The sequence below is a fragment of the Vigna unguiculata genome, chromosome 2 (assembly GCF_037176805.1).
Source record: "Vigna unguiculata cultivar grain cowpea cultivar isolate G323 ecotype 2 chromosome 2, ASM3717680v1, whole genome shotgun sequence".
Lineage (NCBI taxonomy): Eukaryota > Viridiplantae > Streptophyta > Magnoliopsida > Fabales > Fabaceae > Vigna > Vigna unguiculata.
Window position 1 is genome coordinate 21,156,702 of NC_140793.1, and position 24,332 is coordinate 21,181,033.

Sequence of the window (24,332 nt, forward strand, 5' to 3'; positions counted from 1 at the left end):
CAAAAAATTCCACAGGGCAAAAACACCTCTCATTAGAGAAGCCCATGAGGCCAAAAACCACACAAAAGTCGTATAAGTCAAGGTCAGCCCATGGGCTTTCTTCTTCAACATAAAAAATATATTATTTTTTGAAATATATTATTCAACTTTCTATCGTCAACTTAGGGTTAACACGTCTAAGGCGCGTCTAGGTTGTCAGACCAAGCCGAACCAATTCATTTAGGTTGTCGGGCCAACCTGGTCTGTCTGGCTCATTGTGCCAGGCCAACCTTAGTCTTTTTTTCCTTTTGACATGATTCACATACTTTGTGCTTTACAAACTTGAGTTGTGATAGTCCTTCAACCAACTGTTTTCTTTTTAACCGGTTTAAATGATACATATGTATGTTACAAAGTCTCTTATGCCTTAACCAAGTATCATCATATTTTGTAAGAAAACAATGTATGATATTTGATGCATGATGCATATCAAGCAAGTAGATATTTTTTACTCCTTTCCTTCTAACATAATACTACTGGATGCATCAAATAAAAGACAATGATTAGGTCAACTGATTTTCACAACAAGAGGTTGAATTACTGTAAATCATGTCCAAGTTTTCAAAATCCTCTATTAAATTAGTTAATTATTTTTCCAGTTTATTAACCCCTTCTTCTAACCAGTTATTTAATCCTTTTAACCCATTATTTAAGATATCTACCTATTGCTTCACCATGAAATTCCTCAAAAGCATGTGATAAGTGTCTAGTATTAGGTAATTTATATATCATTAATATACTTATCTTGCATTAAATCATTGGAAAATTGTCCTAATTGCATATAATACAAAATGTGGTGATGAGAAATCATAAAAAGAGGAAAATAATACATTTGTGCTATTTTTGCAGGGAAAATGCTAAAGGTTAGGTTCAGTTTTACACTTGAAAAAATCTTTATTTTGAATCTAATTGACAAAGTTTTTAGCAATCTGTCACTTCTAGATTATACACTTTAACCCATAAAAAACAGTATCAGCAAATTGAAATCATTAACAAAGAGTCACATAGGATATCCGAATAATTCAAAAGATTAAGAATTAGGATAAAAAAGTTGAAATATTGGGAAAACTTGTGCAGAAATTTCAATTAATGCAAGACTTCAAATCTGATCAAACTAGCAATCAAGATTAATTCCAATTGATAGTAGAAGCATTGCTTGAACACTAGATTATATTAAAACATCAGAATTACACAAAAAGATTGATTAAAGTGATCTTCTTGAAGATTTTATCAAAGAACAATTAAGAATAAAAGAATCAAACCAATGCACACATATTTTTATATTGGTTCACTCGTAACTAAGCTACATCTAGTTTGTCAAGGCAACCTTAGCCTAACTTTCCACTATTTCAAAAGTTTTACAAATTCTTTACAAGAATACACTTTTGAAAAACAAAAGCAACACACCAAGTCTTTTAAATCCCATAAGAATCTAATACAACACAACAAGACTCACACTTGGAGATCTGGAAGCACACCAAATAAACTACAAAAGCATAAGGAAGATCAAACCTCAATGGTGGCTCTCCCTAGCCAAAAAAGAGCTTTCTTCAAAGCACCCACACCAAGCCAATAACTTTAAGAGTTCAAGAATAGTCACACTAATTTTGCGCCAGAAAAATGAATCTCACATTTTCTCTAATAATGTCATGATTTATAGTATTTCAACTGATATATTGAGTAGGTTGAAATTTATATTCAATCTGTTGATTTCACTTTATTTAAACGAAATCAACTGATTGAATACTATTTAAGTCGATCAAATATGTTATTTGCAAAACTATAACAACAAGTCAATTAACCTATTAAAAACCATTTGAAGAGTCTGAAAGACTGCAACCAGACACAAGACACCTATTTTATGTTAAATAGTCTTCAAGTTAAGCTTCAATCTCCAAGCTTCAAGTTCTTCAAGTGCAACCAGTTTAAGCACACTTCAAGCTTGATCTACACAATGAATCCTTCACGTCTTCATCACTTTATCAAGTCTTGATCAAGTCTTTATCAATCCTTCATATCCTCATCATATCTCTATGCAATATATTCATCAAATCTATATGCATCAAAGTCATTTGTGCTAATAATCTTGTACGTAGTTGTAGAAAAGATTGGGCCTTTAAGATTGATGATGCAGTATGGGCCTATAGAACTGCATATAAAACTGCAACTGGCATAACTCCTTTCCAACTTGTCTATGGAAAATCATGTCACTGCTTCCTTAACCTCTCTTTTGTCTAGACCTATCCCTAAGCCACTCTCTAGTTTTCTCCATTTCCTTTGCATTAAGAAAACCTAGGTAAGTGTCTTAAATCAATAGTTGTGCATTCTCTATGTCTCATTTAGGGTTTGCTCAAGCGTTCATGTGTATAGGTTCAAAGCTAGATGGAAATTTATTTATCAGATGAACCAAATAAATGATTTTTGAACATCCATAAGCAAACTCATGTCCAATTTTGGTTGCATGCATGTTCATCCTCATAAGCAAAAATGTTTACTTTGAAAAGAGGAGCTATTAGATGCTAATCACATATCTTTCTATACTTTTTCATTTTAGAAACCTATTTGGATTAGAAAGGGGTAGTGTTTATGTGTTAAAAACAATCCATAATGTTTTTTTTTGTTTCAGATAGTGAAGGTGCTTTAAAACTTGAGGCAAAAATTTAACAGCTACTTCTTTTCACAAATGGCACCAAAGAAGAGAACTATAAATGAGATTCCAACATCCTCAAAAGGGAAAAAGATTAAAACAACAACTAAAAGACACAGGGAAAGAAGTTTTGTTACTATGGTCCTGGAATTCTCATATGACACCAATAGTAGTAGAGCAGGCGAAACCCCCTAGGCCTAAGAAAAACCAACCTCAACCTGAAGCATAACCTGAACCTTAGAAATCACCTCGACCACCACCAAGAAGTGTTCCCACTCATGAAAGAGGAACACAAATGATATATTTAGGTCCATGAGCAAGTCCAAGCAAGCAAGGTTTGCTCAAATTGAGGAGAAGACATTTTTGCCTAAGAGGAGAGTGGAAGTCCTTGTGGGGGCATATGAAGAATTCACAATTGTGATAAATAACAGACAATGACAAAAACTAACCACACTAGAACCTAACTACAATGAATTCATTGTAGGTGAGTTCTATGCCAATGTGTAACATATCGGTCGGATATTACTAATTTAGATAATAAAATTAAGAAATATGATGAAAACCTCATTTATTATACTTCATTTCCCAAAAAACGCGAGAAATTTTAAACATTTATTACATCGGAAATTATCCAAAAATCCATAATTTATAAAACTCCAACACAATATCCAAATTCATAAATCAGTAAAACACTGTTTACAAAGTTCATAAAAACAATAATGATAAAAATCCATTAAAAGCTTTTCCCAGCTAACCATCTCTCTGATGTTATGCCTCACCAGCACCATCTGCAACATCATTTGCTCTTGTGTAATGCATTACACGATCATCGCTAAACACAAGCAGATAGGGTGAGCTAACAATATAACAAAAATATATATACATTCAGATATATCAACACATACACACACCAAAGCAACTTTTATCCTTTGATTCCATACAACATGGTCATCACCATGCTATCCATCCTCTACGTCTTTAGATGAATACCTCAAGATGCACTTGCTGCCACACCTACAAGCCACAACTTGTAGAACACGTGTGGGAAACAACTATGGACCACACTCTGTAACACCAGGTGGAGTTTCCAATACGAACATAGTTCGTAATGTTCCAAGACTACCGAACTCGTTGGCTAAATACCAAGGAAGGCAATCTTTCTAGACCCATCTGTACGAGCCACAACTCGCACACTCACACCGACAACACTCGCCCATCCGAGCCACAACTCAAGGATTCCTCGTGTTCATCCGCCATCACAAGCCACAACTTAAGAGATGTCATTCTGAGCCACAACTTAAGAGATGTCATTCCGAGTCACAACTCAAGGAATGCCATTTGTTTAACCCCTATCTTGAGCCACAACTCAAGGGATACGTTCTGAGCCACCACTCAAAGAACACTCCAACAAGTCGATCTTTAAGGTATAACCAAAGCCTTGTATGTAGACCACGCACATAAAAACCAAACAGCCACTTTGCCTCTTCATTATCGCCTGACGCTGCTCCAGATCCACTAGGTAAACCTTTGCTCCAGACCGCTTGACAAAAGCCTCATGCCGTCAAGCGCCACTCGTTCTAGTGGCCTCTGTCTAACAACTATCGCCTAGTGGATCGTCCTCACCGACAAGCGTTACGCACTTCAGAAGCCCACTATTTTTGTAGCTATCACCTAGCAGTTAAAACATCACTGCCAAACACTACACCAGTACTCGCACTGTACTAGATTTTAGGCACACAGAGCAGATTGCACACGCTAAGCAAGGCATCAAAACTCGTAGTAAACTTTACCAAGTTAATAAAATCAATTCTCATGTGTTTAACTTGTTACTAATGTACTTATTCTCATTTAGGTTCACCAACCCATGTTTACAAATAATTAGACCTTCTTAAGTTCAACATTGCTAATTCACAACATGCCACTGTTAACCTCATACCACTTATGCCCTATCATTTACCCCAAATATTACCTAAATCTCACCCAATTTCAAATAACATAACAATTATACCTTAGCAATATTTACACCACACTTTCAACTTAGGAAAATCCACATAACATCGCCATCCTAAAATACATTCTGCCTCCCCACCAAATGGAACTCTAGTTTACTTAACTTGTGATTCACTATCATAGCATCCAAATCTGTCCAAAAAAAATCATAACTTAACATTCTCGCATAATCTAATCTCATGCATTACTTATCCTTTTAATCCCTATCCAGCATATCCAACTTCCCTTTTTAATACTCCAAATGACACAGATTAATTCCCCCAACCCCCACTATATGCCAACACACAGTGTCCATTTCTCTAGTCTAGCGCCTGGCGACAATAAAGGTGTCGTCAGGCGGTTCATGCTGTTCTAGGAACCCAAAATTTTCCCCTACACTTGCGAACCTTAACCAAACCCAATATTCCAATTTCTATCAATTTTTCGACTCAATAAGTTGCACTCACGTGTTTAAGTTCACAGTTCATCCCTAAAACTTTCAACGCACGAAATTCTATTAAAACTTTCCACTTAATTTAATCCAAACTCTAAAATCCCAAATTCACAAACCCTACAAAAAATGTTCATACAATTTCATCCAATTTAACTTCCAATCATAACGTAATTCAACAATATATGACATCCAATTATTCACAAACAGTTAGAACTTCCTTTTTCCCCGATCAAAACCATCCTAGAACCCCCAAAATGCCAAAATCGAGTAAAATTGGTTCGCATCGCCTGGCGGGTGTTCATCATCGCCAAACCGCTCATACAAAAACCCAGAAATTGGGTGTGGGAAGTTGTGTCGCCTAGTGGCCAGTTCGTGCTACCAGGCAGTTTTTGGCAGAAACCGAGAAACCTTCATACAATAGCATGTGTCGCTTGGCAGCTTTGAAGGCCCGCTAGGTGGTTTCTAGAAAATATTCAGAAACCCAGAAATTTAACGATTGTAGGGAGAAATCATTCATTAACAGTCTATACATCATGCAATTAAATCTAAAACATAAAAATCAACGAGTTCTAGCTCCCTAAACCTAGTTTCCTTGCTTCCAATTCCCAAAAAAATTGTATTCCTTGTTGGTAGCAATGTCCCCCTTCTTGACTCCTTCTATTGTTCCAGCGTCAATAGGCTTCCAAATCCCTCTTAGCTCTCTTTTTCAGTGCGAATTGATTAAGGATATCCAAAAGAACTCTTCCTCACCCTTAATTCACTATTGTTCTTCCTAACAACCCTCAATCCCATTAAAATATTTTTAATGGTTAATTAGTGGCCATTCTAAAGTAGTTTTCCAACCCCATTCAGCTGCCATCTTAAACGGCTAGGGTTTCTGCTTATTCACATTCATACCAAAAAGAGATTTGGCAAAAAGAACTTATTTCATTTTAGTCAAGCCAATGCCCAACAATTCATGTTTCGTGATAATTCCTATAAATCTAGGATTATATTATCACTCATCATGATCAAGAATATTATTAAAAATACACAATTAAAATATCACACAATTTAGCATACATAAGATTCGAACCCAAGTCCCCTCATAATAACCAAGTACTCTCAACCATGTGAGCTAGTACTTTTCCACATCATCAAAGTTAAATTAATTGACATAAAGGCTCCCACTACCCGTATTTATTTATTAATTAATTATTTATTTATTTAATTAAATTTTGTGGGTCTTACATTCCTCATACCTTATAAAATTTTTGTCCTCGAAAATTGGACTTACGAGGAATAGGTGCGGATACGACTGCCTTAGAAGATCTTCCATCTCCTTAGTCATCTCCTGCATTGCCTCATCCCAGAGGACTTTCACCCTCCGAATCTCCTTCCTCTTCACTTTCATGACCTAAGAATACAATATTCTCTCTAACCTCGCGTCCAAGTCAGATCTTCCTTGATCTAAACCTCATCCCCCTCTATTACATGAGTGGGACTTGCCATGTATTTCCTTATTTGTGATACGTGAACACTTGGTGTAAGTTCGCCTGATATGGTGGCACAACAATCTCCCATGCGACTGAACCAAATCCTCTGGTTGATTTGATATTGGCCAATGAACTTTCGATCTTAGTCAATACTTCACTTGGATGGTTTAACTTACCAACTTCGTCTTTAAGGTCCACTAAAACTTGTAATCATTCTGGTGTATACATTGAGTCCTTTCCATTAGGCCTTCAATATCTTTCTTTTTTTTTTCTCCTACTTCTCTTACTTCCCACTCCCAGCCAAAACCATCCAATTGGAACTGATTGGCACAAGCTATACTTCAGGCACTAATGCAATAGTGGACTTTACCTATCCTGGTGAAAATTCTCATATCTCCCTCCAAACTTGTATATAAACTTTTCCACCACGGAGACCCTTTTGCCTATATTTTTCACTTGACTTTCTAGGTAACTCTGATTCACATGGCATTATGCCGTTACCTTTCTTCTTGATTCACAGTTGATATGCCACCATCAATTTATCTCTTTAGGTCACTGAACCCCATTTTATTGGGTATCACATCGCTCGGGAATGTGATTAGAAAATAACCAAGTCACTCTTGCGTTTATGCCCTAATTTTACAAAGGAATCAATTCCAATTAATATTGAATTTGAATCCTATGATCACCATAAGACACCACCAAACCCAATTCCAATACTAGCGATACCTAGGAGTATACAATCTCAATTAGGTTCATTATTGATATAACATATGTTATAACAAAGGAGATATTTAAGGGTGCCCTCTCTGAACCAACATCAGTAGGAATTGCAAAGCCACTAAACTTTCCAAGCCTACCCATCCAACTTTGCGATAACACAAGGAGTTGTGGTTCCCAACCACCCCATGAATATGCTAAGAAGGCCAATCACCAAAGCTTCCATTCTAGCCAACTACACTAATGAATTGGACAACATACAAAGGCCAACGCCTAAGCCTCAACCTACTGCAAGAGCTAGGTCCTAGTACCAACAATTTAGGCAGCAGCAAGAAACCCTTCAATCCTTGAGAGCAAGAGTCTCATACATGTAGCAACAATTGGTTGCTACTTAGAGGACACACACCCTAATTCATGAAATTATGTACAATTTGAATTTATAGCAACAAAGGAACCAACCCTTACGATGCATTACCCTATAAGAATTCAAGAAGCAAATGGTATAGCTTTGGGGGAGTCTAGTGTAGTTACAAAGGTAGAGGAGTAGCCACAACCATAACAACCTCAGGAGAACCCAATACTAGTACCCTAACAACAACCACAACAGCCACAACAAAACACCTTCTCAGAGCATACTCAATCTGTTGCCACTACTTCAAAAGAAGAAGCCCCTTCAAATGATGGAACAAATGAATAAATATTTGAAAATGAAGGAACCAAGCTTGATTCCTCTAAACTAGAGTACTTCTTTGACTTTGAAGGAGCAACGTTCAAATCCCCTAAGGAGGGAGGAGACAAATGAAGACACCCCACCATAAAAAAAAAATTCTTTTTATTTTTCTGCACGTTTAATTTTACACTTTAATTTCTTTCCTTAGTCCACATTTTCCTTTTTGAATGCATGCCTTTAAGTACCTATTTAAGTTATTTGTATATACCTTTTCATGGAAGAATGAAGAATTGTTTTGAAGATTAGTTGGAAAAAGAAGTAGGACTAAACACTTTTAATATAAAGTTAAATTTGAACTTAAAGTCTAAGGAAGGATGGATGAGTAACTCTGAATGATTCAAATCAGATTCTTTGTGTGTGCGTTATAGAACAAAACATTGACACAAGATCTATACCCAAACAATGAGAATTGAGAACAAAACACTACGAGATAAGTTGACTGAAGTACTTCACGATAAACCAAATTATTAATTTTGTGTTATTCGTTTATCTTTGACCTGTACACTAGGATGTGAGGAAAAGATCAAGGATTTTTTTTTATCTGGGCTAGAGCCAAACGACCACCTTCAAGATACCCTATTTGAGCCATGAACCTTGCAAATACACACCTCAGCCTGAAAATTGTTTATACCCTACCTTCGTCATTGATAAGAAAGATGAAACAACATGTACGTGAATTGAAAGGTTGCTAAATGAACAAGGACAATCAATGAATAACATCAAAACAAAAGAACAAAAAAATGGTCAAAAAGATAGTGAAAAAAATGATATACCTCATAGGGAAAAATTAAGATTGATCAAGCAAAGCCAAAAGGTATAGAGATTGTACTACGCTGTAAAAGAGGATCAAACAAAGGAATGAAAAAGGTGGATTGTGATATTTGAATCACTCACTACACATGCATGTTGTGACATCATTTCTTTTTAATGAATATTGCTTTGACAACCCTACAAGCCTTGAAAAGTCCTTCGTGTTTATTACCAAGTTTTGTGCAATAACTGATGTAACATGAGATACAACGCTTTGTGGAAAGCTTGCAAAGGTTGCTTAGAGCGAAAACAATTCAAACTAGGTAGGTAATTGTAAATCTAATTTAGATAAAGAAATGGGAAACCTATGTTAATCTAGGTTGTGCGATTGCAATGCACTTAGTGTCTTGAGTTAAATGAGAAAGGGAAATTCATCTTCTACTGTGATTACACTTCTTGTCATTTCTTATATGATTAAGAGTCTCAAGTCACAACTTCTAAATCCAACCAATTGCAGTACCTGATCTTTTGTACAATCCAATTACTTTGTTGTGGACAACAAATGTTTAAAAAGAGAGATTGTGATAAGTGCTTATTTTAATCATAATATATATGCATTTTAGCCCTTATTTTGCTATATTTTGTTGTATAAATGAGATTTTAGCCTCTAATACTTAAAAAATTCAACAAAAAGCATTTAGGTATGACATGTGTGGCAAATTAATACAATTTCTTATGAATTTCAGCAATTTTATCAGAAACAAAGTTCAACAGCTTAAGCCCCAAAATAATAACTTGAGCACTAAAAGGTGGTTTCAAGATAATTCAAAATTTTCTTTCATAGCCTAAGTAGAGAAGATGGTGCTTGATCCACATGAGTAAAACTTCACCATGAAGTAATCTGAAGCACCCAGTTTTGGAGGTCAACCATGGAGGGAATCCACATTGAAGGAAAGCTTCTTGGTTGAACAAGACAAAAAAAGTTTGAGCTATGAGGAAGCTCTCCATAGAAAGGAAAGCTCACATGACTGGCCACCATGTTTGGAGTTGCAACCAACTTCCCAAAATCTATAGATTAAAAGCAGACCCCCCATGTTTTGATTCTCAAACTTCTCTCTAGAATCTCACTCTCTATCATTTCACTTGTAATATCTTAGAATAGGAGAAACATGAGGGTGTTACACTAGTTCATAGGATTGAATGTTAAAATCAACATGGCTCGCTAAATCTCCTTATGTTGGGATTGAATATAGCACTATGACCTTCTATACAGGTACTATTTTATTGCATTATACAAGTGTTCTTTCATATGTTAGTGATTCAATTTGCTTTATACGCGTAATAAATTGATCACTCATCCTTTGCATATATAACTCAAATTAGGTGAAAGCTAATTTGTCTTATAAATCCAATTGAATCATCTAATGTTGTTAGGTGGCAGATGTGTATCTATATGCTTTAGCCAATTAGGAAGTTTTAATCTTAATGCAAAAGCCTATTCACCGGGACATAGAGAATTCACCCTAAGTTAGAATGCTTTAAGGTCCTAGGCTGCAAACATGGGTCTAGGATTACCTTATTGTACTTCTAGGCAAAATGAATGAAACTTGCGAATTCAATGAAACAACAACTATGCTTAAGAACAAAGTTGTGAAGTACAATCCCAACACTTTTTATCTGATTGAATTCTTAAATCTAAATTTGAGTTCTAGATCCTTCACTATTTGATAACCAACCTATTTATTTTTAAATCCAAGTTGAAGTATAGTTTTTGATAAAGATTGATCAAATCCTTGTGGATATGACACTTGGTACTGCATTTGAACCAGTGCATTTGTTGTTGTGATTACTCTCTTCATAGAGGGCCATCATACTGAAAGAGTGTTACCAATTCGAAAAATACCTTGGTAAAAATGGGATAGGGTCAACATTCCCCTTAGAGGTCATTGAAAACAAGAATAGATACAGCCTAGGTACAAGCCTACTAAAGAAGACAACAAAAGGCTAGTGGTAGAAAAAAAGGAGTGAAGCTTGGGCTGCATGGTAGGACCGAAACTGAGGATAGGGAAGACAATATATTTACCCATGATGTTTAATTTGGATGAAATGTATTTTTTAGTTAATCATTTTGCTTTACCCGAAGCTTTAGGATTCATAACTTTAGGAGCTCACACTTTTTCTTTTATGCTCTGTGTGATAATTAATTTGTGTTTACAATCGTTCTTGTCTTTGATTTATGTTTCTCATCGTCATTTGTTTATTTATCCGTTTTATAAACTCAAATAATGTAGATATGAAAATGAATATTTTGAAAATATTAATGTCGATATTCCTAATTTGGAGCACCATGTTGATAATATGGAAGACGGTTATGAGGATGATTGAGAACTCTTTCTTGAAATGCTAAGATTGGTGGAATAAGAAGCAAAAGAAATAAAACCCCATCAAGAAGATGCTGAAGTACTTAACATGAAGATGTAGATGAGAAAAAAATATGAAAATTAGCAATAATGTGAAAAAGAAATATGGGAATAGTTGTGTGCTCTACTAAGGGAGTTCAGTGACGTGTTCACTTGGTCATAAAATGATATTCCAAGGCTGGATACTAACATAGTGTAGCATAAAATCCCACTCAAGTTGGAGTGTTCTCTGGTCCAACAAAAACTAAGGAGAATGAAACCCGATATATTCCTCAAAATTAAAAAAGAAGTGAATAAGCAATTTGACGTTGGATTTTTAGCTATGGTAAGATATCCCCAATGGGCAGCAAACATTTGACCTATGCCTAAAAATGACGTCTAAGTTCGAATGTGTGTTGATTACCGAGACTTGAACTACGCTAGTCCAAAGGATAATTATCCATTGCCACACATCGACACTTTAATGGATAATACAACCAAGTTGTCATTATTTTCATTTATGGATGGATTCTGAGGATATAATCAAATCAAGATGGTGCTTGAGGATATGGAAAGGACCACCTTTATTACGTTGTGAGGAACATTTTGTTATAAGGTGATGTCTTTCGGTCTCAAGAATGTTGGGGCAACAAATCAATGGGCTATGATGGCTCTTTTTCACGACATGATGCGTAAAGAGAATGAAGTTTATGTCAGTGATATGATCACTAAATACGAATCTGAAGAAGAAAACATGGACAACTTGAGAGGATTGTTTGAAAGGTTGCAAAAGTTCAGACTCTAACTAAATCTAGCTAAATGCACATTTGGCGTGAAATCTGGAAAGTTGTTGGGTTTCATTGTTAGCCAAAAGGGGATAGAAGTGGATCTTTCCAAAGTATATGTGACAATAGAAATGCTTGCTCCCAGCATGGAAAAGGAGGTGCGAGGTTGTTTTGGCAAATTGAACTACATTACTAGATTCATGTCCTAGTTAAGTGCCACGTGTTAATCAATTTTTAAATTGTGGAGTGGAACAAGGATTGTTAGATTGCTTTTTATAAGATCAAGCAATACTTACAAGATTTATTGGTACTACGCTCACTAGATCCAGGAAGATCCTTCATCTTGTACTTGAGAGTATTATATGAGTCAATGTGTTGTGTGTTAAGCCAACGAGACAAAACTGGGAAAATAAAGCATGCAGTATACTACTTCACCCAAAAAGTTCACAAATTGTGAAAAGAGATATTTTATGCTAGAACGAACTTGTTGCGTGCTAGCATGGGCTGCTCATCAGTTGAGATAATACATGTTGAGTCATACTACTTAGTTGATATCCAAGATGGACCTAATCGAGTACATTTTTTAAAAGCATGCTCTCAATGGAAGGATATCGTGGTGACAAATGCTATTATCAGAGTATGATATTGTATACATCACTCTGAAATCTATCAAAGGTAGTGCTTTGGCTGAATATTTGGCTCAACAACCCATTGAATATTATCAACTGATGGAGCCTAAGTTTTCTGATGAAAGTATCATAGCTTTGTTTGAGGAGAATAAAGCATACCAAGATGAAAAGGCATGGATATTGTTGTTTAACAGATTTTCCAATGCATTGGGGCATGGAATAGAGGCAACAATTATTTCTCTGACAACTTAGTACATACCAATGACAACAAAATTATGTCTTAATTGCACAAATAACATCGCAAAATATAAGGCTTGTACCATGGGCATTTGATAATTGGCATTATCATGTTTTATTTTTTGTTTACTTTTATCTTTTATTGTTATTTTATGGCTATTTTAGGTTTTATTTAATAAAATTGGAAGAGATAAGTATTTGGTTTACATATTTAATATTTTGCCGACAAGTGGAAATATCAAAGAAATTCTGAAGAATATCAACAAAATTTGGTTATTAGAGCTATCAACAAGAGGAGATATTGATAAAGTTGGTTACTCTAATACAAAATCAAGTACAAAGGTACATGCCCAGTCCAATTCGAAAATTCTAGAAATAAGGGGCTAGGTAGAGGTAAAAACAACCCTTTTGGGAAAACAACACCTCTTTTTGAGGAAAATCCCCTTTTGGGTGAGAGAGGGAAATATTTCTTTTCGAAAGAAGGACACTTGACCTAAAAGGAGAGAAGGTAGAGGCACATTTTGAAGATTGGGGGCATTCATCTTATTCTTATTCTAGTATTCAAAGTGCTAAAGAGTAGCTAATTCCCTTATTTATGGGGGATGAGTGTAATGTATTCTTAATTGTTTATGAATTTCATTATTCAATATAATTACTTTCCATCACTCTTGTGTTCTATTCTTGTTTTAATTGCATATTCTAGATTGATTGCATATGTAGGAGTACCTGGTGATTGAAAGATAGTTTGTGAAACCTAATTAGGATAGAACAACTAATAGATTTCATATGTTAGACATAGATGTGGAACATTTAGTCATTCATAACATCAAAATCTTGATCATTAATGGGAACCAATAATAAAAATTGCTAGACATAGGGCTTTCATTATTCAAGTTTAGACTTGTCAGTAAGACATTACTCTTTGTTACAAAAGGTGTGAATATTAGAGAAGAAATTATAAGTATATTGTTTGGTGTTTTTGCTTTGAATTGAATTATGAAACACAATTCCAGTGAATCATTTATCATATATTGTTAGACACCATATGTTTGATAAAAATAGAAAAAATATTTTTATTTTTATTTTTGTGAAATTTGTTGTCTAATTAGGAAACGATACTTGGATTTTCCACTTTATTACTTATGCGATTCGGTACACTTGTCAATCCCATAACAAGTTTTTGGCACCATTGCAGAGACTCGTGTTCAAACACAAGGCAATCTGGGCATTTCTATCTCTTTTAGACATTATTATGAGTTCTTTTTTTGTGTTTTCTTTTATGCAGTTGGTCTGTAGATGTTTATGATTTTCATTGATTTGGTCAGTGCTTAATGCTTGTCTCGGGGTATGTCTCAGAGCATGATCTAGTTGCTGGAAGGTCCTAGACATGGGATTTTAGTAGCCCAACTAATCAAATCAAACCAAATATGGTAATTCACTAAAAATTCGATTGTGTGTTTCACACCTACTACTCTAGTTCTTATTGCAAGTTTTGATGAATGCTTAGTCCAAGAGATTTGGTAAGGTACGTGTCTAATATTAGAGAATAGGGAAAGTACTACTCATCACAAATGAGAATACTGAGTAATTTTGCAACAAGAGACATCTGAGTAAGGTTTCTTGGGAAATTTGTTTAATCATTCTGCATATTGAAATTATTGTTTGTTTGGTGTGCTTATGTTTTGCAATTTTTTTCTGCTTTTCTATATTTTCACTTGTTTCTTTGTTACTTTTATGTTTATTTCCAATTCTCAATTTTTTATTTATATAAAAATTGGTATACCTTGTTTGTTCAAGAATATTTTATGTTCTTGAGAGTGTAAGGTATTGATGAAAATGAAGATAAGACAAAAGAAGCATATAGTTATGGTTCAACAAGCGACCCATAAAAAAAAAGCTTCACAATGAATATTAGGTGTCAAGCTAAAAGAGGTTAAGCAAGCGCTTGTTATGAGGCAACCCAATACTTTTAGCAATTTTTCCCTTTTAAATATATTTTTCCGCATCACTTGCTAGGCAAATTCTTTCCCCCTATGACCATATTGTCATGCATTTTCATTCGCTAGGCGAGTCTGCTTGCCCAACGACTACTTGGCCAAACGTTTCCATTCACTAGGTGAGTCTGCTCACCCAACTAACACATTCATGCTTGCTCAATGAATTGTTTTTAGTTTGTGTCTGCACATGCTTAATTATTAAATTCTCTCTGAACTTGTTCTAATAATGTCCTCAAAATATATAAATTATGTTTGGATGGTTAACTGGGTTAGAATATCTTTGAGCAATCATTTTCTTGTCTCGTAATTGTGCATATAGTTGAGATAACTTGTGACATACATTAAGCTTTCTTCTATCATTTAGAACTTGTTTAGGTAACTATTTCTCTGTTTAGATAGTATCGAATAGTTGTTTATTTATATTTCTTTCAATTTTTACATATTATCTAATAGTCATGTAAATTTTAGGATAACTTAGCTGAATTCAGTTTTATTCTTTACCTTTAGTTGCACTATTAATATACACTATGTAAGAAAGTCTATGCATCTATTTTGAGTCATTGTAGTATAGTAGAATTATTTGTTGTTTTAGTACATTTTTAGGTCTACATATTCAGATTTTAGTCTTCTAGTTGTTTTTTATTTCTAATTTGGGTTTTCGTTATTTTTGTAGCATTTAAAACTTGGTTAGGTAGTGTCCTGAAAGTTTCTTTTACTGTTTTTATGTAGTTTTTAGTTTTTAGCCTAGTCTTTGCTTGTTGTTTTAGGTTTTGAGTTGTCATGAAGGATTGAGTTGGTTCATTTTATATTTTTGAATGGTGATGAGTTTCTTAAGAAAACCTAGAGAAGATTCTCACTCGACCTTAAGATAACAAGCTATCTAGATGTGAAGCTTCACTTCTAAAGGTTCTAGAGAAGTAGAGAAATGGATTGATTCAAGAAATGAAACAAAATGGACATGAACATAGCATAACTGGATTGAAATAAGAGAAACAAATTAGAAAATGAAAAGTATAGAAGATGGTAAGAATGGAAGTGAAGGACGCCACTCATAGAGGGACCAGATGGAATGTTGCCACTTGCTATAGAGGTAGCTCACGGTGTTTAGTTGAACAACACAAATGTATAATACTCAAATTTTTCAACCCTTTTACAAGCTAAAGAGCACCCCTTATGTAAAGAGTTCTAGGGGCCTCTTGGAAATAAACATAAGTTCAACAAGATGACTTAGCAAATAGAAAACCCTATATTCTAGAATGTAGGTCAAAATAGTGCAACAAAAGGAATTTTATATGCATTTCCATGAGGCCAAAGAGAGCCTCTATGTGGTCCACGTGTTCAACCATGGTACACTTGCTTTTACTTTTGCTTTATGCTTTTACTTTATGCTTTTTGCCTTTCCTCTCTCCTCCATATAGTCTCCACATCATCTCCTCTCTCCAATAGTGTTGCACCACCTATCCTATGGTTCTTAATCCTAATTAACCTACGAAAACAAATAAACATAGATTAACATGTTGGCTTAAGTCAAGTCAACTCTAGTCAACGAGTTAAACGTAGTCAAAGGTCAACAAGTTAACTAAGGTTAATTCAACTAAGTCAACTTAGGGAAATCACAATAATGAAATGCAAAACAAAGATAAACATGAAGGACTAGAATTATCCCCTTTAGTTATGCAATTAACCAAAATTGAACCAAATGGAAGTGTTTGAGGGGAGAAGGTGCACTCAAGTACAGGAGAAAATACCTAAGGCAATTTTGGGCCAAGAAGGGACGTTATGGCACAAATGGAGCGGGAAATCCAGGTTAGGAGAGCTTTCATTTCCCAATTTAATGATATTATATGCAATTGTGTTATATATTAATGCATGAAAGCCTTCTCCTGAACCAAATTCTTGTATCGTTTAACTTCTTGATGTTTGTTGTGTGTGATGAGGTTTTAAAGAGAGTATGTGTGTGCTTGTGATTTCCATTATAGTTTTCTTCTAAATACAACACACTTATGATCATTTATTATTATTATTATTTATATTATTATTATTACTATTTTTATTTTTATTATTTTTATTTTTATTTTTATTATTATTTTATTTTATTTTATAATTATCTTTCTTAATATTTTTTTTTATTTTACTATTATTTTATTATTATTGTTATTATTATCATTTTTTTATTTTATTTATGATTTTATTATCATTATTATTTATTATTATTGTTTTATTTTATTATTATTATTATTATTCTATTATTATTATTATTATTATTATTATTATTTTATCTTATTAGTATTATTGTTTTATTATTATTGTTTCATTTTATTTTATTATTATTTTTATTTTTATTGTTTCGTTTTATTATTATTATTATTATCATTACTGTTATTGTTGTTGTATTTTTTATTACTATCATTATTACTATTTGATTGCTTGTGCGATATTTTAGGGCAATCGTTATGTGTTCTTCCTGGTTTATATATTGTTTGGTTATCCAGATTTGTGTGTTGGGTATAACACTTTGTTTTGATCGTTTTATGTGGATTTATTGTGATTCTCTAGGATGTATAAAAGCAAGAATATGGTTGTGTTTGATGTATGACATGTGATATTGTGTAGTTGAGTTCAACTTAATGATATGAAAGTGTATTTACTTGTCATGGATGCATGTTTTGCGTGAACTAAGTGTCTTGTGTAAATAGGTTCATTAGAACCTATTCTAGAGTGCCAAATACTAGTAAATTACCAGTTACTAGTGTGGGGTCTGGCAAAACGGTGTAAACCGCCAAGAGATAGGCCACAAAGTGAACTTTAGAGTAAAACAGGAGAGTTAGTGATTGGCGACGGAAGTGGTCCCGTCAGGCGGTGTGTTGTAGAACTGAGCTTGGACCAAAATCCAGTGGGTTGGAGCTCAGTAGGTGTGCTAGGTAGTTTTGGATGCAGTGATGGATTACGCGAGGGATTCTACACAACTTTGGATGGAGGTCTTGATGCGATGTTTTTCTGGAGGCCCAATTACGAGTGCAACTTGTATTGGGGTAACACGTGGCCACTCGAGGTTGTAGCCTCGTGGTTTTGGAAGTCCAGTGAAGTATGCGAGATCGTGGCTCGAACAGATGGGTTTCGAAAGATTGCCCTCCTCGGTGTTATCCGACTAGTTTGGTAGTCTTGGGACAAATACAGACTGTAGTTCGTATTGGGGAACTCCACTTGGTGTGGCGGATCGTGGCCGTGACAAATTTATTCCCGCGTGTGGACTATTAGGTGGTGGCTTGTAGTCGGAGGGGCGAGTAGACACTCGTGGTAGTAGAGATCGATCAATGTAATCATCAAAAGATGTAGAATCAAGAGGCGTTCAGAGGAAGATTTGGAAGTCGGGGGTTAAGGATTATGGCTTGCGAGTCTTAGGAAAAGCAACGCTCTTACCGAGTTTTGGTGAACACGTAAAGGTTGTGCTCTCTCCTGGTTTTTGTGAGCAGGCAAGGGTGGTTGCTTGTAAGTCCTAAGAAAAGTAATGCTCTTATCGGGTTTTGGTGAATAGGTAAGGGTTGTTGCTTGTTCTTCCCAGGAGGCGTTAGGGCGTAGGAAAGGAAATTGGTTGGTTATGAGAGAATAGTATACTATGTGATGAGACTTGGAAGTATTAGAACTGTTGGAATATTGTATGGTTATTTATTATATTGTGTAGTGCAGTTTTATTTTATTGAGCTCACTCTATCTGCTTGTGTTTGGCGATGATCGTGTAATGTGTTACACGGGAGCAGATGATGTTACAAGTATTGCTGGTGAAGCATAGTTTCAGAGAGGGGCTAGCTTTGGGAAAATCCTTTATGATGTTTTCTTGTTTTATGGATTTTAAACATTTTATAAAAATTTATCTTACCAGACCCAAAATTTGTAATCGACAATTATAATTTGTGGATTTTGGTTTATTGTGGTATAATAAATGTTTTAATTTTCCCGCATTTTAGGAAAATGAATTATCATAAATGCGATTTTATACTTATTCCCTATTTTAATTATTTAAATTAGTAATATTCGGTCGGGATGTTACAATCTATATGAGTCTTGATTACATTGACTGTTTGTTGATCCATATCCAGTACAGAGGAATTGGATGCCTGGTTTGGTTGCATATCAACATGTACTTTCGAACATGGGCAAGTATATTTACTCAGCCCCATGGTGGGGCGAAATGTTCTTATCGGATTTTGGCATGGTTGATCCAAAGTGGACGAGGCTTCTTACTAATGCGTATCTAAGCTCCAAATCAACCAAAGGGGGAAGTCCATCTGCATATACTCTGACACTCAAGTTAATAAAAGATATCTTTATGAATGTTTTTCCTGTCATAACATATACTTATAGGCCATTTAGGCTTATTGATATGCAATGTATAATAAAAAATAAAGTATAATAACATATCTTATCTATAACAATATATAAAGAGAATTCCCCTTTTCGTGTCCACTTTTTAGAATACCAATTTTATCCTTTAAATATAATAATTTATTAAATGTTTAAAAATTAATCGTTATTTTTACAAATTTTTTATAAAATCAGATGTCTATGTTTCTTCTCTTCTACTTTATTTATCAATGATTATTCTTTTATCTATTCTGATATATTTCATTTTATTTTTAATAAATATAATTTTAATATATATATTAACTTAATAACATTATAATATTATCACCTACTAATATAATATTATGCATATTTAAAAAATTCATACACACAGGCGCGATAACGCCTGTGTTATGCTAGTTTATCATAAGGTGGGTTATGTTTATAATATCATATATCTTCAAATATACTTGAAATATACTTCCACCCTTATTTTAGGATGATTATTATTTCAAAGGATTTCATACTAGGATCATAATGCTTATTTGAGCATTTTGGACATGATAATAATGATATGATTTGGCTAGGTAGATACGCAATATAATTAATCTCCTAAAATTTATAAACACTTATAAATAAAATTTTGACATTCCAAACTAAGTTTTGAAAACACACCACTAGGTTTGGTTAGTAAGTTTATAGTTGCTTTATTTATTGGAAAGCATGTCAAGACTATTGTTACAGTATGAATAGTAAAGCAACAATTCTTTAATTTTCTTCACTATTGTTTTTATGTTAAAAATTATTTAAAAAGTACCACCACTTCAAATAAAAGAAACAAATTGATTCAAGTGAGCGTTTCAAATCTATAATGTATTTCTCATTGCTATTTCCTTAAGTTTGATACTGACTAAAGTGGAGTTCCCTATATAATAATCAAATTCTAATTTAGTTGATTAGTGTATATGAAATCATCATTGTACTTTGACCTTTATTTTGTGCCAAAACAATGTTTTGTTAGAATTTTCTAAAGAAAATTTAAGCCAAGCATGAAGCGTTTGTAGTCCAACGGTTAGGATAATTGCCTTCCAAGCAATAGACCCGGGTTCGACTCCCGGCAAACGCATGCAATCATTCTTTCAGTGTTTTGTAATCTTTGGATCATGGAAATAATATTTTAATGATGGAGGAATCAAGTAATTTTCTTAGGACGATATCATGTTTGAGTTTCGTTCAATTTTTTCTTCCTAGATTTGCATAATTAAGTTTAGATAGTTTTTGATTTAGCTTTTACCTTTTAAGTTTGTGTAATTGAGTTCCTAAATCAGATGTGTAAGAGTTGTAGTGTTGTTTTGAAACTTTCTACTAGTTGACTTAAATGACTCTTAATCTTATAAAGAAAAGTATCAATAACAAAGTTGCTTATCATTTTCCTAATAGGAAGGTATAAACCGTAGTTGCCAAAACATAAGTACCAAAGAAAACATCAACATTTGAGTTCAAAAGTTCACTAAAATTAAAAAGTTTAAGATTTCAAAAAGGTTGTCTTATTTTAATTGACATTAAAAAAACTCTTATATTGTGGTAAAATCTGTTGTAAATTTAGATAACTCAAGAAAAGTTTTAATCTTTATAAGTGTATTTATTTGTTTTATTTTTTCTATTTGTCATTTGCTAACATATTTGTTACGACTTGTCAACATCAACAAGGCCAAAACAGAAAAGAAATAAAGAAATAGAGAATGTTATTGCATATTTACAATTATTTATGAAATACATATAAATATATTTATTTAAGAGTTCAAAAGTACCACCACTTAAAATAAAAGAAACAAATTGATTCAAGTGAGCGTTTCAAATCTATGATGTATTTCTTATTGTTATTTCCTTAAGTTTGATACTGACTAAAGTGGAGTTCCCTATATAATAATCAAATTCTAATTTAGTTGATTAATGTATATGAAATCATCATTGTACTTTGACCTTTATTTTGTGCCAAAACAATGTTTGTTAGAATTTTCTAAAGAAAGTTAAAGCCAAGCATGAAGCGTTTGTAGTCCAACGGTTAGGATAATTGCCTTCCAAGCAATAGACCCGGGTTCGACTCCCGGCAAACGCATGCAATCATTCTTTGAGTGTTTTGTAATCTTTGGATCATGGAAATAATATTTTAATGATGGAGGGAATCAAGTAATTTTCTTAGGACGATATCATGTTTGAGTTTCGTTCAATTTTTTCTTCCTAGATTTGCATAATTAAGTTTAGATAGTTTTTGATTTAGCTTTTACCTTTTAAGTTTGTGTAATTGAGTTCCTAAATCAGATGTGTAAGAGTTGTAGTGTTGTTTTGAAACTTTCTACTAGTTGACTTAAATGACTCTTAATCTTATAAAGAAAAGTATCAATAACAAAGTTGCTTATCATTTTCCTAATAGGAAGGTATAAACCGTAGTTGCCAAAACATAAGTACCAAAGAAAGCATCAACATTTGAGTTCAAAAGTTCACTAAAATTAAAAGGTTTAAGATTTCAAAAAGGTTGTCTTATTTTAATTGACATTAAAAAACTCTTATACTATGGTAAAATCTGTTGTAAATTTAGATAACTCAAGAAAAGTTTTAATCTTTATAAATGTATTTATTTGTTTTATTTTTACTATTTGTCATTTGCTAACATATTTGTTACGACTTGTCAACATCAACAAGGCCAAAACCAAAAAGAAATAAAGAAATAGAGAATGTTATTGCATATTTACAATTATTTATGAAATACATATAAATATATTGATTCAAGAGTTCAAAAGTACCACCACTTAAAATAAAAGAAACAAATTGATTCAAGTGAGCGTTTCAAATCTATGATGTATTTTTTATTGTTATTTCTTTAACTCTTATACCGACTAAAGTCGAGTTCCTTATATAATAATCAAATTCTAATTTATTTGATTAGTGTATATGAAACCATCATTGTACTTTGACCTTTATTTTGTGCCAAAACAATGTTTGTTAGAATTTTCTAAAGAAAGTTAAAGTCAAGCATGAAGCGTTTGTAGTCCAACGGTTAGGATAATTGCCTTCCAAGCAATAGACCCGGGTTCGACTCCCGGCAAACGCATGCAGTCATCTTAAATTTCGTAATTGGGTTCATCTTTTAGTGTTTTGTAATCTTTGGATCATGGAAATAATATTTTAATGATAGCTGGAATCAAGTAATTTTCTTAGGACGATATCATGTTTGAGTTTCATTCAAATTTTTCTCTCTAGATTTGCATAATTAAGTTTGGATAGTTTTTGATTTAGCTTTTACTTTTTAAGTTTTTGTAATTGAGTTCCTCAATCAAATGTGTAAGAGTTGTAGTGTCGTTTTGAAACTTTCTACTAGTTCACTTAAATGACTCTTAATCTTATAAAGAAAAGTATTAATAACAAAGTTGCTTATCATTTTCCTAATAGGAAGCTATAAACCACAGTTGCCAGGTACCAAAGAAAACATCAACATTTGAGTTCAAAAGTTCACTAAAATTAAAAAGTTTAAGATTTCGAAAAGGTTGTCTTATTTTAATTAACATTAAAAAACTCTTATATTGTGGTAAAATTTGTTGTAATTTTAGATAACTCAAGAAAAATTTTAATCTTTATAAGTGTATTTATTTGTTTTATTTTTTCTATTTGTCATTTGCTAACATATTGGTTAGGACTTGTCAACGTCAATAAGGCCAAAACAGAAAAAAAAAATAAAGAAATAGAGGATGCTATTGCATATTTACAATTATTTATGAAATACATATAAATATATTCTTTAATCATTCACAATGATCTATTTTATTAGATTAAGCTTTAAGGTTCCACTCAAAACTAAAGTTAATATGTGGAACCAACATTTTAATCATTCTTTGGAAGGAAAAAGTTAAGGAGAGTACATTGTTATGGAAAAACTATGCTACCATTCAAAATTAAAAAAAAAAAAAAAGAGTGAAGAAATTATTGATATTAAAGAAGACCTTCAAAGATCCAAGTGTTGATGAAGATGTTTTGATGTTTGAAGATATTAATACTAAATAATTGTTTTAATAAGTTTATATTGTTCTAGCGTACAACATATATTAAAAGAAAAAAACATTTTTCTAAAAAATAGTATCAAACTTAAAAATTCTTTCAGCAATTTTAATCAATCAGATTTTTATATAATTGATTAAACTATTTTTAAAAGGTTTTCATAACAAAATAATCAATTATCTAGCTTAAATAATCAATTAAAATAGAAAGATATTTGAGATGAACAAAATAATAATTAAGTGTTTCTACAATTTATTAAATCAATTTAAAATATTTAATAACAAGCATATTTAATCAATTAAAGAGATTAATAATCATTTATTTCATAAAGGTGTTGGAAATATTTTCAAAATTCTATTAGAATAATCAATTAAGAGCTTGTTTTAATCGATTAAATGTGTCATAACATGTTTTAAATATGTGTTTCTTAAAACTTTATAAATATATATTTCATCTCAATCTTTCAAATAACTTGAGAAATCACTTAAACGAGATCGATTGAGATTTTTAGAGAAGTTTTCATACATTCAAAAGTTCTTTTCAAAGATTTCTAAAGAATTCAAGAAAATGGTTGTATTGTGAAATAGATACTTGTGATTTCTTCTAGTGTGGAAAACCATTTTGGAAAACTATTTCCTTTTTGTTTTATGAATCATGTTCCAAATTTGATACTTTGTGTTTTTGATATCTTGGAGGGTTCGAGTAGTATTTTTTGGATTCTTATAGTGCTAGAGTGATTCCAATGGTTATTATGTTCTTGTGACAAGAAATGATAATGTTAAGATCTTCTTGGATACTTAAAGAGGGGATGACACTAAGATCCTCTTAAAGTGGTTTAAGAGTGGATAGGGCATATGTCCTCTCCAATATTCAGAGTTGATTAAGGGTTGATATTCTTTTGGTTGTGACATTCCCTTGTGCAACTCAAGAGTTTATTTGATGTGATATTGAGTTTCTAGGTGCAGGTTGCACTTGAAAAACTTAATTTTTATAGTGGAATTAGTTTTTCTAAGGTTGACTCACAGTTGATGCATGATCCAATCATGATCTTGAATATTATGCATAAAAGAAAAACCAAAAAATCGAA

The 24,332-nt window shown here is 33.0% G+C and overlaps 3 non-coding genes across 3 annotated transcripts; all 3 read left to right on the top strand.

Moving 5' to 3' along the window:
* The first annotated feature begins 20,246 nt into the window (after positions 1-20,246).
* TRNAG-UCC (transfer RNA glycine (anticodon UCC)) lies at positions 20,247-20,318 on the top strand. Its single transcript has one exon. It is a non-coding gene; the product is annotated as a tRNA-Gly (tRNA).
* A 921-nt stretch (positions 20,319-21,239) lies between these two features.
* On the top strand, positions 21,240-21,311 carry TRNAG-UCC (transfer RNA glycine (anticodon UCC)). Its single transcript has one exon. It is a non-coding gene; the product is annotated as a tRNA-Gly (tRNA).
* Positions 21,312-22,232: 921 nt separating this feature from the next.
* On the top strand, positions 22,233-22,304 carry TRNAG-UCC (transfer RNA glycine (anticodon UCC)). Its single transcript has one exon. It is a non-coding gene; the product is annotated as a tRNA-Gly (tRNA).
* The last annotated feature ends 2,028 nt before the right edge of the window (positions 22,305-24,332 follow it).